We start from the raw sequence: 15,098 nt of genomic DNA, 5'->3' as shown, positions 1-15,098 counted from the left end.
CAACCCTCTTTTATATTGGTTTCTATAAAAACTAAAAGAAGCATGCTCTTCAGGAAATACAAATGTTCCATTGGGGAAATTATTGATAGTACTAAAAACTAGGAGTAAAAGGTTTTTTAGGATGGTTAATTGTTGGCATCCTAATACTTCTTAGAATCATAACTGCGGGATGATATGGCGGGAGTGTTGTCTCTCAAACATGAAATATAAACAGCTCAGTTTACCAATGAAATGGTTGGAATTGTTTCAAAGATAAAAAGGACACAAAAGTTTGGATGCTTTCATTGATAACATTTATTGGATTAGGTAACAAGCATAAGCTATTAAATATTGATAAAACTGCCATATGATCACACATATGTTTGTATTTCTGATTTACCTCATAATAAATATAAATACCCATGTGAATTGGTTAAAAAGCTATTCAGATGGAAGTATAGACTCAATACAACAGTGTTATTGACCATCGCCAATTACATCAAAAAACGCATTCATTAGAACATTCTCATTTGTCAATAGTTTCTGGCCAACAGTTTATAGATGAACTTCAAAGTACTTTACAGCATCACATCCCTTTAATATTTTACTATGTTAAGCCACTAAAATCCTGATAAATCTAACGTTGGTTGTTATTAGTCTTTTATTACTTCTAACAGGCTGCCTCCGCATCCCAAGAATCCAGAAAAGGCTGATTCTCCAAGAAAGGATTGGTTTATGTCACCGTGACACAATCAGAAGAGGGGAGCTGATTGGGTTTGATGTTCTGCAGCTCCTTTCTCTAGTACAATCCCTGATGTAGATGGGGCTCTGTGACTGAGGAAAATGGCAGGCGGGAGATAATGACTAGGAAAATGTTCTTCAGGAAAAACAAGACCATAATGACAGTGAAGTGTGGAAGAGGGAACTGAGACAGACGTATTACACTGCTTGCACTCTGCTTATATCTTTTGTAGTTAGCTGAGCAATATACACACTGCAGTAGAACAGAAGAGAAGGTGTTTATTTATGAACTGAATCTCCCATTACTCCACTGTGTCTCAACATGGCTCCTGTCCTGGCAATAGGAGGAGTTTGGACGTACTCCTTTTTCTATTTTTTGAGTAGTTTAAGGAGGATTAACTACACATCTTCTTTGAAAGTCTGGAACACACACACACACACACACACACACACACACACACACACACACTCTCTCTCTCTCTCTCTCTCTCTCTCTCTCTCTCTCTCTCTCTCTGTCTTGCTAGCATCTATGTCAAAGCTTATCTTTAGTTTTCTTGGTTGTCATCCTCCTTTAGTGAGGTCAAAACTGCCTCAACAATTTTCTAAACTAAACTAAACTCTCAATGAAAATAATAATAGTACTGATAACTTCATTTTTTTGTATATTATAGATGCTACCTAATTTGCATACTATGTTCCAAAGATGCACACTGTTATCATATGGCTGTCTTACGTTCTAGATCTTTGACATCTGTTAAGTTTATTATAGTCCCTTAGATTGACCCTCTTTTGAAGGTCTCTAATTGCTTTCTCTCCTGTACAACACTTTTTGCTAGCTAGGAAGTAGAGTGGTCTGTGCCCCTAAGTCCTTAACAGTGGTTAGGATGACCTCTGAGAGGAAGAAGTGATGGACTAGTAGTTAGAAAGATTCCTTGATCTTGTAAAGCTTGCTCCTCCCATCATCTCTGCTCAAGGGATCTTATCAGTCAAGAATAAGCCCTCTTGTGGAGAGCTCTTGGGGCCATGTCTAGGAATTTGGCAAGAGGATTTACATTGGGCTAGTAACGAGAGAGTAGGCTCAGATAAGAATTTGACATTGGGCAAAGACAAGGCTCAAGATGAATACAGCTGAGAAATGTATTCTTTGTTCTTTGTGTCTTGATCAGCTGATAAAAGTTCCTGAGTACAAGCAAGCAAGGGACCTTTGTTTATGTCTTGTTTGTTCCTTGACTACTTTGTCTTTGACCTAGAACTGACCATATTCTTTGTATGTACCTAGAACTGTATAAAAGCAGACTGGAAAACAAAGCAAACAAAACAAAACAAAACAAAACAAAACAAAACAAAACAAAACAGCTGCCTCAGTTCTTGCTGGGGTCATGCTATAACCTTGTCTAATTGTCTTTTTCTCTTTGATCCTCCCTCCCTCCCTTGAGACCCTGTTGACTGACTGAGCTGCCTTGGTCACCCACTCGACAAGGGCCCTACACAGCTTCACAGACTCCCACCTCCCTATTCCATCCGTTCCATTCAACCTTACTAATACAACCTCATCATCATTACCTTTCTCCACAAGTCTAGACAGTGCCCTTCTGGCACCACCCATCTCACCAGCCTTCCTACTTTCATCTTTTCTGGCTTGTTTTCTGATTCTCAGTATTTCTTGAGACCTGAGTTCCTTGCTATAGGCAAATACTCAACCCTCCCTCCTAATTCATACCCAACTCTGCTGCCAACTGTTAGCTCCAACTTCCCCTCTGTATCTAACCAGTTTTTCCTTGATACCAATGTCTTTTGTCCAGCTAATGGGATGTCTGACTCAGGTGGCTTCTTACCACTCTGAGCATGCTTTTAGGACTCCAGACAGAAATGGCTGGACTCAGCAGTTTTTATTTTTTAAATTATTTTACCTCTTTGTGTCGCCACTTCTCAGAAAACCTTAAGGAAATTTCAGATAATTTTGGCACCCTTTAGGATCAAGTAGATTCTTTGGCCATCATGATACTCTAAAATCAGAGAGTCTTCCTGACAAATGCCAAAGGAAGGATTTGTGTCTTCCTCCAGGAGCAATGATCACAAATCCAAACTGTTTGGAGGGGGGACCCAAAGATTCAGAGCCTGAATGTGGAGAATTCAGCCTTCTCCTTTGATGGGCTCTTGATTCCCTCCCATTCTGGCTCCTTTCCCCACTCATCCCTTTCCTCCTCCTTCTTTCACCCATCTTTAAAACTTGTACAGAAGTTATTTCTAGAATGAATCATCACCATCTCTTGGTCATTACCACATAAGATGAAGCAAAAGCCACACTTCCCTAGAGTCACTCACACTGCAAACTTCCTAACAAATCTTTCTCTGTCAGCAGGAGGTAGCCTGACAGTAAAGACTGCTTCCTATGTGAGACCCCGACTTAGAGCATTTCTCCCTGGAAGGTAAAGCCCCTGGATGTTCCCCAAGCTTGTTTTCCCTGATCTTTAAAAATATAGCTAGAAAGAAGCTCTTTGTTCTCTATAGCCAGCAAAAGACCTTTTTGTTTCTATACTGTACAACCAGAGATGCCTGCCTTCCTGTGCCAAGGACATGGAGATAGGTGCCTGAGAGGAGGCTGCAGCTGTAGCCAACTCTCCTCCCAACTCCTCCCAACTCCTCCCAACTCCTTCCAACTCCTCCCAACTCTCCTCCCAACTCCTCCCAATTCCTCAGCTAGCTGTTAAAAGCCCCCTACTGTCACCACTCGGGTCGAACTCCCCTGCCCTGCCCTGCGGCCTCTTGCAGTTTGCATCAGGTGTGGTTTTCTCTCTGGACACTGGTGTGCTGGCCAGCTCATCCTGGGACTTGAGCGGAGGCCCAGCTTTGGGGGTCTTACACTATGATGTTTATATATAAAGGGTTTGGAATAAAGGATATCCCTTACCTCAAACTAGGACTATAAAGTAAGGCCACAGCAACAAAAAACCCTCCATTCATGGAATCTCAGAAAGCAGCCAACTTCTACCATATCCCTCAGAGCCTGGAGATTACAGGAAAAAACAGTCTGGCATCTCCCACCCTGCAGTTTCTTCTAGCCTGGTGAGTCCAGGCCATTCACTCTCCCTATTCTGAATGATGGAAACTGATTGTAGAACCTATGTGGCAAGTTCTCCTGTAGGCTCAGATACTGAGGGTCTATGGCTGCCAATCTCAGACCAAGAAAAGTCAGCTCTCACCGTTTTGAAGTCAAACTGAGTGTAAACTTTCATTTTCCTTCATTGACCTATTTCTTACATTTGCTTTTTAGGTGGAATTGAGACACACACACACACACACACACACACACACACACACACACACACACTAATCCTGACATATTTGTTTTTCTAAGAAACTCAGATGGCTGAAATAGATGATTGGGCAGGGAGGAAGGTTAAGCAGATGCAAGCACAATATTTCACCCTAGGCTTGTCAGACCTCACGGGAATGGCACTCGGGATGAACAATCACTGTAAGGGAAGAGATTAACATCAAGACAGGAGGTGATCAAGAAACAAAGAAATAAAGATAATAATTTTAATGCTTTTGTTACACATACGAATGAACAGGGAGCATGATAAAGAGCCCTGTTAGGCAGGTTGTACTTTTCAACTTGCAGGTTTATAAGCAGTGGGTGGGTCCAATTCTTCACTTGTGGGGAATATATGAGGGTTTGCAGAGAGAACACAGAATCACAAGATCAAAACAAAGACATCAAGAGGAGTAATAGGAGGGAAAAATAGGCAGAAAGACAAAAAATGAAAACAACCATAACAGGCCGACCTTGCTTGCAAAACTGCCTTGGAAGCTACGCCTTATTTGGATAAAAAGTGTTGTGTGTGTGCTGAATGCTTGCAGGACCGTGGTATTATCACCATTTGGAAAATTCTGTAGATGTCTAATTTATTTTTCACACCTAATAATGAAGTACAAAAGCCTTTAAGATTTGGAAATAAATATCTCTGTTCTTCCCCAGGAAACACTTCAATTAGCAAATAACTGTAACTGCATCATTACCATTTAATTTTCTGGGCAGTTCCAATGGCACCTGGAAGATAATAAAAAGATGTCGATATTATTCATATCTTTAATTGCTCCTATTAGCATGTTTTTGCTATCCTGTGGGCAAAATTTTTAACACTTGGCTAGGTATACAGTAGAAAAAGGAGTCATAATAACCCAGACTGAAATACGTTTCTAAGTACCCATTACATCGGATAGCTATAAGCAACAATATACCTTTGTAATAAAACCTATTTACTGGTAAAAATTAAAATTGCTTTAATGGCTTTATAGCAGTCATACAATTAAAATAATTATACCAAGTTGAAGCCGTTTTGATGAGTCTAGCTACAAAATAAAGTAAGAGAGAAAGGAAAACAAAGAAAGCTAATTCCAAAAGCCAGTCTAAGAATCCAGAGGACATAAAGTGCAGGAGGGCTCTCTTCCCTCCAAAGCCATTTCATGCTCCTGAGTGTAGAGCTGTACTTCTGTATATGTGTACAAGAAATTATTTTATACTTTAAATTCTGTATATGTTGTAGAAATTACTTTAATTCCTGGCCTGGGGTTTCTATCCCTGCCTTTGGTTATTGAGTTCCTGCATAAAAAACACACTCACAGCCTTTATATTTACAATAAGCCTTAAACAACACAAGAGCTGGGCAGCTGCCTACCCTTCATGCTGCTAGAATCTTCTTTCCTATTTATAACCCCAAGTCATTACTTACCATTTACTATATACCATCTGGGCTGCTCTTAACTCCAATTGGGCAGCCCTCAAGGCCATATTCTCTTGACATTTTAGCCAGGTGGCTTCTCTTTCCCCTCTCCTGCATGTCCTTCTCTTTCTTGTCCTCCTCCCAACCCCCTAGCTCTTGAAACCTAAGCCCCACCTACGTCTCTTCAACAATTAGCAGTTGGCATCTTTATTTACCAATTAGAAATAACTTGGGGTCATGGTCATTCAGTGTCTTATATGTGGACTCTCTTGTCTCTGGATCAACCAAGCAGCATTAGGCCAAGCGACTATACCCCACTCTATTGATAAGGCTTTCTAGAACAAGTTTTATGTGTTGTGAAGGATGACGTTTTATGTCACTCTCTTTATCTTGACTTAGCATCTTCTGTCAATAAGCTAAGCATTTCCTAGTCATGGTCAAAACCATTTATACAAAACCTAGAAAATCAAGAATCTCACCATCTCCATAGATTTTGATTGCAGACTTTTGTATTAGTTTCTGGTAAATAATTTTGTATTCTAAAAATTCATTAAGAAATTGTCAGTGGCTGGACAGTGGTGGAACACATCTTTAATCCCAGCACTTGGGAGGCAGAGGCAGGTAGATTTCTGAGTTCGAGGCTAGCCTGGTCTACAAAGTGAGTTCCAGGACAGCCAGGGATACACATAGAAACCCTGTCTAAAAAAAAAAAAAAGAAAAAGAAAAAGAAAAAGAAAAAGAAAAAGAAAAAGAAAAAGAAAAAGAAAAAGAAAAAGAAATTGTCAGTGACACTTGTGAACTCAGGATTTTGTGACAGCCTGAGGGAGAAAAGCAGGCAACAAAGTAGAGAAAAGCTTAAGTCCAGGCATGGTGGTTCATGCTTTTGATCCCAGCATTCAGGAGACAGAGCCATGCTGATCTCTGAGTTCAAGGTCAATCTACAGAGCAAGTTAGGACAGCCAAGCTTAGCAGTGAAGGAGCTGGAAAACCAAAAGCTGGTGATAATATAATAGAACAAGGGAGCCATGTTCCAGCTCCAGCAAGGAGCAGAACTCGGCAACTTCAGCCATGTCGCTCTGGCTTTAGATTCAAGAATAGAAGGAGCTACTAGGACAATTTATGCTGGTTAGCTGTAGCCAAGAAGTTAGTAGTGACTAAGAAGAGATCAACATCACTGAGGTAAAATCTGGGAAGTGTTTTCTGAGAGCACAAAGAAGCTGTGCTTCAGATTTAGCCAAGGCTGTACCTTGTGCTACAGCTGGACTTGGTAATGTGTAAGAATCACTCCAGTGATATTGGTTTTATTGTCATGAAGGAGTCATGGAGAGCAGCTGAGGGTTGGCACTATGAGAGGCCAGGAAAGGTCATTGGTGGAGGTGCAGCCTCAGTTACAGTTGAGGAGTGAGGACTGAAAGGATCATGCAAAGGAGTTGAGGCTGGGTACCATGAAGAGAGCCTACAAAAGGGCTTTTGGTGAGGCCTAATTGCAGCAGAAGACTCCAGTGTATTGGAGATGTCAGTACCTTATGATGATCTACAAGAACAGCAGTAGCAATGGACCGGAGAAAACCAAAGCTTAGAATGCTACAAAGAGCAGAGCTGGAGCTGTGACCCAAGCTCTTTCGAGGAGCCCAGAAGTTCATGTGTGGATCCCAGACATTGGAAAAAGAAGCTCTATTATTGAGTTGCCTTGGATACCCCAAGAGGTTTGAGATGCCAGAGCAGTGCTATATCACTGAGGAACGCTGCTAACAGGGAGTAGAACCAGCCCAGGAGAGAGAAGTTTGTTGAAGTCAACAAAGCAGAAAGGAGTTGGAGATCTGAAGACTGCTTTGACATCAGACATGAAGATGCAGAGTTTATAGTTTGCCTAGGTGGTTTTCTGGCTTGCTTCAGGAATTACAGTTAAGTGATTGGATGCATCTTAGAAGAGACTTTGAACTTTGGACTTTTAACATTGTTGAGACTGCTATAGACTATGGGGCCTTTGGAAGTTGGACTAAATGTATTTTTTAATTATGCAATGACTAGGTATGGCTTCAATAGACTCATGTGTTGGAACAAGCCTATGGGGACCAGAAAGTGGAAGGTTGTAGTTTTCATTCCTAATAGTGCCCAGGGATGGCACTATTAAGAGGTGTGGCTTTGTTGGAGGAAGTGTGTCACTGTGGGGGTGGGCAATGAGACCCTCTTCCTAACTATGTGGGAGCCAATCTTCTCCTAGTGGCATCCTGATGAAGATGTAGAACTCTCCACTCCTCCTGAACCATGCCTGCCTAGATACTGTCATGTTTTTGCCTTGATTATAATGGACTGAACCTCTGAACCTGTAAGCCAGCCCCAATTAAATGTTGTCTTTATAAGAGTTGCCTTGGTCATGGTGTCTGTTCACAGCAGTAAACCCTAACTAAGACAGCAGGTGAAGTAGATACAGAAGAAAGAGGGAGGAGGGTAAAATAATAATGATGTCTGAAAAAGTTATGAACTCATACTATTGGCTATTTACTTAAAATAGTTACAATACATATAATTTTGTATATATATATATATATATATATATATATATATATATATATATAAATATTTAAGTGAACTTTTCTCATCTGGCCTGACAAAGCTTTCTCCAAGAGCTTTAAATTTGTCCTTTCAATTTCTGTGAAGAGTTTTCTTGTGTTTTTTAATCTACATTGAATATGTAGATTGCTCTTAGTAGGATGGTCAGTTTTACTTTATTAATACCACTGATCCATTGATCCATTAATATGGGAGATCTTCCTATCTATAATGCCTTCCTTCAGTGTTTTATAGTTTTCACTGTACAAGTCTTTTACTTGTTTAATTAGAGATATACCAAGATGTTTTTTTTTTTTTTGAGCCTATTGGGAAAGGTGTTATTTCTCTGATTTATTTCTTAGTCTGCCATTGTGTATAGGAAGGTTACTGATTTTTGTTTGTTAGCTCAATGTTCTACTCCTTTGCTGAAAGTGTTTATCAGCTGTACATGGTTCCTGGTGGAGTACTGAGGGTCTTTTCTGTATAAAGTCATATCATCTTCAATTGAGATACTTTGACATCTTTCTTTCCACCTGTAACCCCTTAATCTTCTTTAGTTGTCTTATTATTCTAACTGAGACTTCAAGTGCTATACTGAATATGCATGGAGAGAGTGGACATCCTGGTTTTGGTTCTGATTTTAGTGGAAATGCTTTGAGTTTCTTTCCATTTATATTGATGCTGGGTATGGATTTGCTGTACATTGTCTTTCTTATATTAATCTATGTCTCTTGTATTTATAGTTTCTCCAGGACTTTTATTGTGTTGGAAATTTGGATGCTGTCAAAGGCTTTTTCAGCATCTAGTGATATAATCATGTACTTTTGTCTTTGAATCTGTTTAGAGTCAAATTATGTGTTGATTTCCATATATTGAGATGATCCTTCTTTTCTGGGATGAAGCCACGGTGAGTATGGTGGATAATCTTTATGATGCATTCTTGGATTTGGGTTGCAAGTATTTTACTGAGAGAAATTTCATATATGATCATTAGGTCTGCAGTCTGCTTTCTTTCTTGGGTCTTTATGTAGTTTAGTTATCATAGTAATTGTGGCCTCATAGAAAGAATTGGGCAACATTCCTTCAGTTTATACTTTGAGGAGTAATTTTAGAAGTATTAGTGTTAATTTTTCTTTGAAGGTCTTGTAGAATTCAGATCTGAAACCATCTGGCCCTGGACTTTAATTTGTTGCTCTCTCTGGCTCTTAGGAAAGTGTGGTGGGTTTCTGGGTAGACAGTGCTTCTGTTTGTCAGGGATGACAGTAAGGAATAGAGTTGGGTTAGGAGAAAGAGTTAAAAGAAAGCGCTAAGAGGATTCTGTCCACACCGAGAGGCACGGTCCCCAGGAAGGCTGGAAGTGTTGTAAGAGGAAAGGCTCCTATAAGTATATTGAAGAAAGACATAGAAGAATCTGAAGAGACAGGGATGAAAGGGCTATGGGAACTCTAATCCTGAACTAAAAGTTGGAGTGGATGGAGTTGAGGTGGAGAAGGGGCACCTGAAAGCAGGTTGCTACTAGGCTGATGGTGACAGTGGAAGGATTGTAATGGAGAACAGGAAAGATAGTATGAATCACCTGTCTGAGTCTCTGTTAGGCACATCCTCTGGGGTTACTAGTTAGAAAGTATTTCTAGGATTCTGTGGCTGACAAAAAGGAAGGGGAAGAGAGGAACAAGAGAATCCACAGGAAGGAGGAAAGCTGCGTCCTTGAAAGATTCTGTGGAATCTCCAGGGTTCTGGAAAAATGTGGGAATATTTTAGAGATTATTGTTCCTTATCTTCATAAGATAAGGTTTATGTTGCAACTAATAGTGGGGCTGAGGCTTTGTATGTAAAATATTGGTGTCTTTGCAGGTCAGAATGAACCTAACTACTGTGGTGGCTTGAATAGAAATGTCCCCATAAGCTCACAGTTTTGAACACCTGGTCCCCAACTGGTGATGCTGTTTCATGAGGTTCTGGAGAGGTGCTGCCTTGCTGGAAGAAGTATATCACCAAGTGGCCTTTAAGAGTTTCTAGCCTTCTGCAACTTCTTGTTTGCTCTCTTTGCTTTATGTTTGTGGTTGAAGAAAGATGTTTTCATTTCTTGCTGTGGCTGACTGCTTCCCTAAACATCGTGAACCCTTTCCCTGAAACTTTAAGGTAGAAATACACTTTTCCTTCTTCAAGTTGTATTTGGTCGTGGTATTTTATCAGAGTAACAGCAAAGTAACTAACACAACTGGTGACAGTACAAAGTAGAAATGAAATATGCGATGCAATGAATGTAAACACACTTGTACGGACAAGGAGTAAAATGTGATAAGCAAGTATTTAATGGTAACCTAAGTGTAGTGCATGTTCATACTGTCACACAGTTCAGAGAAAAAAATGTGGATGGGGGTGAGAATAGGGGAAGATGAAGAGATGAAGTAAGCAAATAAGGCTGCATGGTAACAATAGGGTAAATTGGATAAAGGATATGAATGGTCCTTTTCTCACTCTTCTTTTCCTACATTGTGTAAGTGAAGAAATTAGTTATTTATTAAAATTGTTCAGAATTTAATGGCAAAAAGAACCCACGATGGATGGTGTTGCACAATAAAATATGTACTTATTTATTCATTCTCTCCCCAGATTTCCTGGTGCAGAACATCTAAAAACCTGAAGTCCTCTGAGTGGTAAGAGTACACTTTGTGCTAATAACATGACAAATGAGACCCCTAATAGCTTTAGGCTGACAGCTGGTCACCAGAAAGACACATTATGCAATTAGAAGTTTGGAAATTTAGTATTGTTGATAGAGAAGAAAATCAATCTAGTTGAAAAAAAAAAAAAGAAAAACCCATGAATCTGAGCAGTATAGTCTAAAAAGCACAGATTCAAGCAATCTTGAAAATATGTTGTAAGAGTTTTATGAAATGGCAGTTTCTGGAAAAGGAGTTCACCGCTTTATTATTTACTATGAATTATGATTGAGGCTGTAAAGCTAAGTGGGTCTGTAGCAAAGTGTTAGGTTTGTCTCAATATCGATTGTTGTGGGCAACAGGGTTCTACATCTGAAGGTTGGCTGAAGTTAGTGATGTCTAAGGTCACTTTACATTATCCATTGAGGTAGAGGTTTAGCTATGCATCTAAGATCGGACTCCCAATAGCTTCCCAATTTCATATTAAGTGTCCTCATACACTACTTTATCATTTAAAGTTATTCTTTTATTTTCTTGACAGGGCAGTCAAACTCCCTGAGAGTGAAGGTGTGGCGGCTGAAGATTGAAATGTCCAATAAGAATTATGGACATCCAGTTTTGTTGGTGCCTTCCTGTTATTTGGTAAATACACCAAGTACAGAGAATTTGATGTATACTGGCTCTCCAGAACAAGGTAATGAAATTGGATGTTTTGAAACTTTTCAGACCTTGCCCTATATTTAAGAGTTCTATAAATTGTTCTACAAAATTGTCAAGCCTAAGAAGGTCACGGGCATCTCAAATACTTGGTCAGAAGGGCAGGCCATTATGGAGACATGTAACATGTATTTGAAGTCAGCAATGCACCTATTGTCAGAACAGAATTGAATTGTTGCTCACCCCATTGATTATCAGCAAAATATTGGCAAAGCATTCATAGGATTGTGCTATGAAATAAGCAATAACCATATAAAAATTTCTTATTCCATAGCTCTAGAATTGAGCATCATCTTACAATGCAGGGACTCTATTGTCTGCATTTGTTGTCAGCAATTCAAGAAGTGACATGGAACTCTGAAATCCTGAATTCCATATGCTACATGTGCTTACTGATACACTATAGACTCACCTCCTCATAGAACATTTTTGTCTTCTTTGCAACATGAAACCTCTTAGGAAATAAACATATATAATTCTAGGTATACACTTACTCTGAGCATATGACTGCCCCATACATAGATGGCAAAAGGTGGAGGTTGAAGAGTACATGTGTACCCAGAAAGGAGTCCAGGCAACACTCTCTCATTTGCCACTTCAGAATGCTAATTACTTCATACTGGGACATTTGGTGAGCAGCATATATAGGAAGGCATTTCCTCTGAACATGTTTATCTACCTGTAGAAAAACTAATGAATGAAATGTCATAAATCTGTCCCTAAGAATCTCAACAACCAAGAAAGATTCATTTCTCTTATAAGAGAAAGACCAGGGGTTCACATCATATGGGGATAGACATTGTCACAGGTTGTCCATTCTTCTTCTGAGGGCCACTTACCTTCACTAAAACTCATTTAATGCCTCACCCTAAACTCCACACATGTCATCTTCCTTCTTCCTTCTGAATAGGGCCCAAAGTTTATAGATGTCTGAAGTTTTATTCATAACATGACTCCATACATGGAGTAAGCACCTTCCCTGTCAATCTGCTTACTTTCAGTTGATTTCACAAACTCAATCACTGAACTCAGAGGTCCTCCCTCATGTATTTATATAATTTTCTTCAATACTTTCTTTTTTCCTTAAAATTTCATTATTTAAATTCATTTTATACATCAAACATATTAATAATATTGAGTATTTTGAGAATCAAATAATACATAAAAATTTGTTCAACTTTTATATTCATATCCCTTGATACCCTAAAATATCATTAATGAATATTTAATACTATCCATAACTGAGGATCCTGTATCTAATGTTGGATACTAAATTGTTTCAAAACATACAAAATATTCTTTGGGAGTTAAACATAGTAAAAGAGAATATAATATTAAAAGTGAATCATTAAGAAATATATTCAAAAGCCCTTATATAATACCACCTGATATAGTGAGAACATATTTAAAACACATTATTATCGGTATACATTGTCTAACAATCAGTTAACTTAAAAAAGATTATCAGTGTTTCTAGGAGAGAAATTATTTTACCAGTTAGTATATTTTAAAAATTTCAAAATAGTATAAACTCTGTGAAGTTAAACATTAAGAAAGTGCTAATTTCAAGCACAGTGAGAAAAATTATCAATAATATTTCCATGATGTTTGTAGAACATGATTTTAATATTTTCAACTGCTAATATTCAATGAACAGAATAATTATTTTAAGATATATTTCGTTGTTATGTCTCCCTTTTCATTGCTGATTTTATTAATTTGGATACTGTCTCTGTGCCCTCTGGTTAGTCTGGCTAAGGGTTTATCTATCTTGTTGATTTTCTCAAAGAACCAGCTCCTGGTTTTGTTAATTCTTTGTATAGTTCCTTTTGTTTCTGTTTGGTTGATTTCGGCCCTGAGTTTGATTGTTTCCTGCTATCTACTCCTTTTGGGTGTATTTGCTTCTTTTTGTTCTAGAACTTTCAGGTGTGCTGCCAAACTGCTAGTGTGAGCTCTCTCCAGATTCTTTTTGGAGGATTTATGAGTTTTCCTCTTAGTTCTGTTTACATTGTGTCCCATATGTTGTGGCTTCATTTTCATTAAATTCTAAAAAGTCTTTAATCTTCTTTGACCAAGTTATCACTGAGTAGAACGTTGGTCAGCTTCCATGTGTATGTGTGATTTCTGTTGTTTTTTTTGGTATTTAAGACCAGCTTTAGTTCATGGTGATCTGATAGGATATATGGGATTATTTCCATCTTGTTGTATCTGTTGAGGACTGTTTTGTGACTGATTATATGGTCAGTTTTGGAGAAGGTACCATGAGGTGCTGAGATGAAGGTATATTCTTTTGATTTAGGATGAAATGTTCTATAAATATCTGTTAGATCCATTTGGTTCATAACTTGTGTTAGTTTCACTGTGTGTCTGTTTAGTTTCGGTTTCCATGATGTGTCCATTGATGAGAGTGGGGTGTTGAAGTCTCCTACTATTATTGTATGAGGTGCAATGTGCACTTTGAGCTATAGTACAGTTTCTTTAATGAATGTGGATGCCCTTGCATTTGGAGCATAGATTTGGAGCATTGATTTTATTCAATATTAGAATGGTTATTCCAACTTGTTTCTTAGGTCCATTTGCTTGGAAAATTGTTTTCCAACTTTTTACTCTGAGGTAGTGTCTGTCTTTGCCACTGAAGTGCATTTCCTGTATGCAGCAAAATGCTGGGTCCTGTTTACTTAGTCTATGTCTTTTTATTTATTTATTTATTTATTTTAACTAATGTTAAGAGATATTAAGAAAAAGTGATTGTTACTTCCTGTTATTTTTGTTGTTAGAGGTATAATTATGTTTGTGTGACCATCTTCTTTTGGGTTTGTTGAAAGATTACTTTCTTGCTTTTTCTCGGGTGTAGTATCCCTCATTGTATTGGTGTTTTCCATCTATTATCATTTGTAGGACTGGATTTGTGGAAAGATTGTGTAAATTTGGTTTTGTCATGGAAAATTTTGGTTTTTCTGTCTATGGTAATTGAGAGTTTTGCTGGGTATAATTGCCTGGCATTTGTGTTCTCTTAGGATCTGTATGATATCTGCCCAGGATCTTCTAGCTTTCATAGTCTCTAGTGAGAAGTCTGATGTAATTCTGGTAGATCTGCCTTTATATGTTACTTGACTTTTTTCCCTTACTGCTTTTAATATTCTTTCTTTGTTTAGTGCATTTGGCGTTTTGATTATTATGTGGTGGGAGGAATTTCTTTTCTGGTCCAGTCTATTTGAAGTTCTGTAGGCTTCTTGTATGTTCATGGGCATCTCTTTCTTTAGGTTAGGGAAGTTTTCTTCTATAATTTTGTTGAAGATATTTACTGACCCTTTAAGTTGGGAATCTTCGCTCTCTTTTATACCTATTATCCTTAGGTTTGGTCTTCTCATTGTGTCCTGGATTTTCTGGATGTTTTGGGTTAGGATCTTTTTGCTTTTTTGCATTGTCTTTGACTGTTGTGTCAATGTTTTTTATGGTATCTTCTGCTCCTGAGATTCTCTCTTCTATCTCTTGTATCCTGTTGGTGATGCTTGGATCTATGTCTCCTGATCTCTTTTCTAGGTTTTCTAACTCCAAGGTTGTCTCCCTTTGTGATTTCTTTATTGTTTCTATTTCCATTTTTAGGTCTTGAATGATTTTGTTCATTTCCTTTGCCTATTTGATTGTGTTTTCCTGAAATTCTTTAAGGGATTTTTATGTTTCCTCTTTAAGGGCTTCTAGCTGTTTACCTGTA

General features: G+C 38.3%; 1 long non-coding RNA gene across 4 annotated transcripts in view; it reads left to right on the top strand.

The window, feature by feature from the left end:
- LOC115029878 (uncharacterized) overlaps nt 1-15,098 on the top strand; it is a 38,314-nt gene that overhangs the window by 8,230 nt on the left and 14,986 nt on the right. For all 4 annotated transcript variants that reach the window (XR_015046056.1, XR_015046055.1, XR_015046054.1 and 1 more), the window contains exons 2-5: nt 8,845-8,907; nt 9,855-10,142; nt 10,617-10,660; nt 11,208-11,360. This is a non-coding gene — a long non-coding RNA (uncharacterized LOC115029878). The remainder of the gene's footprint in view (nt 1-8,844; nt 8,908-9,854; nt 10,143-10,616; nt 10,661-11,207; nt 11,361-15,098) is intronic.

Source organism: Mus caroli, unplaced genomic scaffold, assembly GCF_978045245.1.
Source record: "Mus caroli unplaced genomic scaffold, Mus_caroli_1 scaffold_19, whole genome shotgun sequence".
Lineage (NCBI taxonomy): Eukaryota > Metazoa > Chordata > Mammalia > Rodentia > Muridae > Mus > Mus caroli.
Note: the sequence above shows the minus strand (reverse complement) of the source record. Positions and strands in the feature narration are given on the sequence as shown.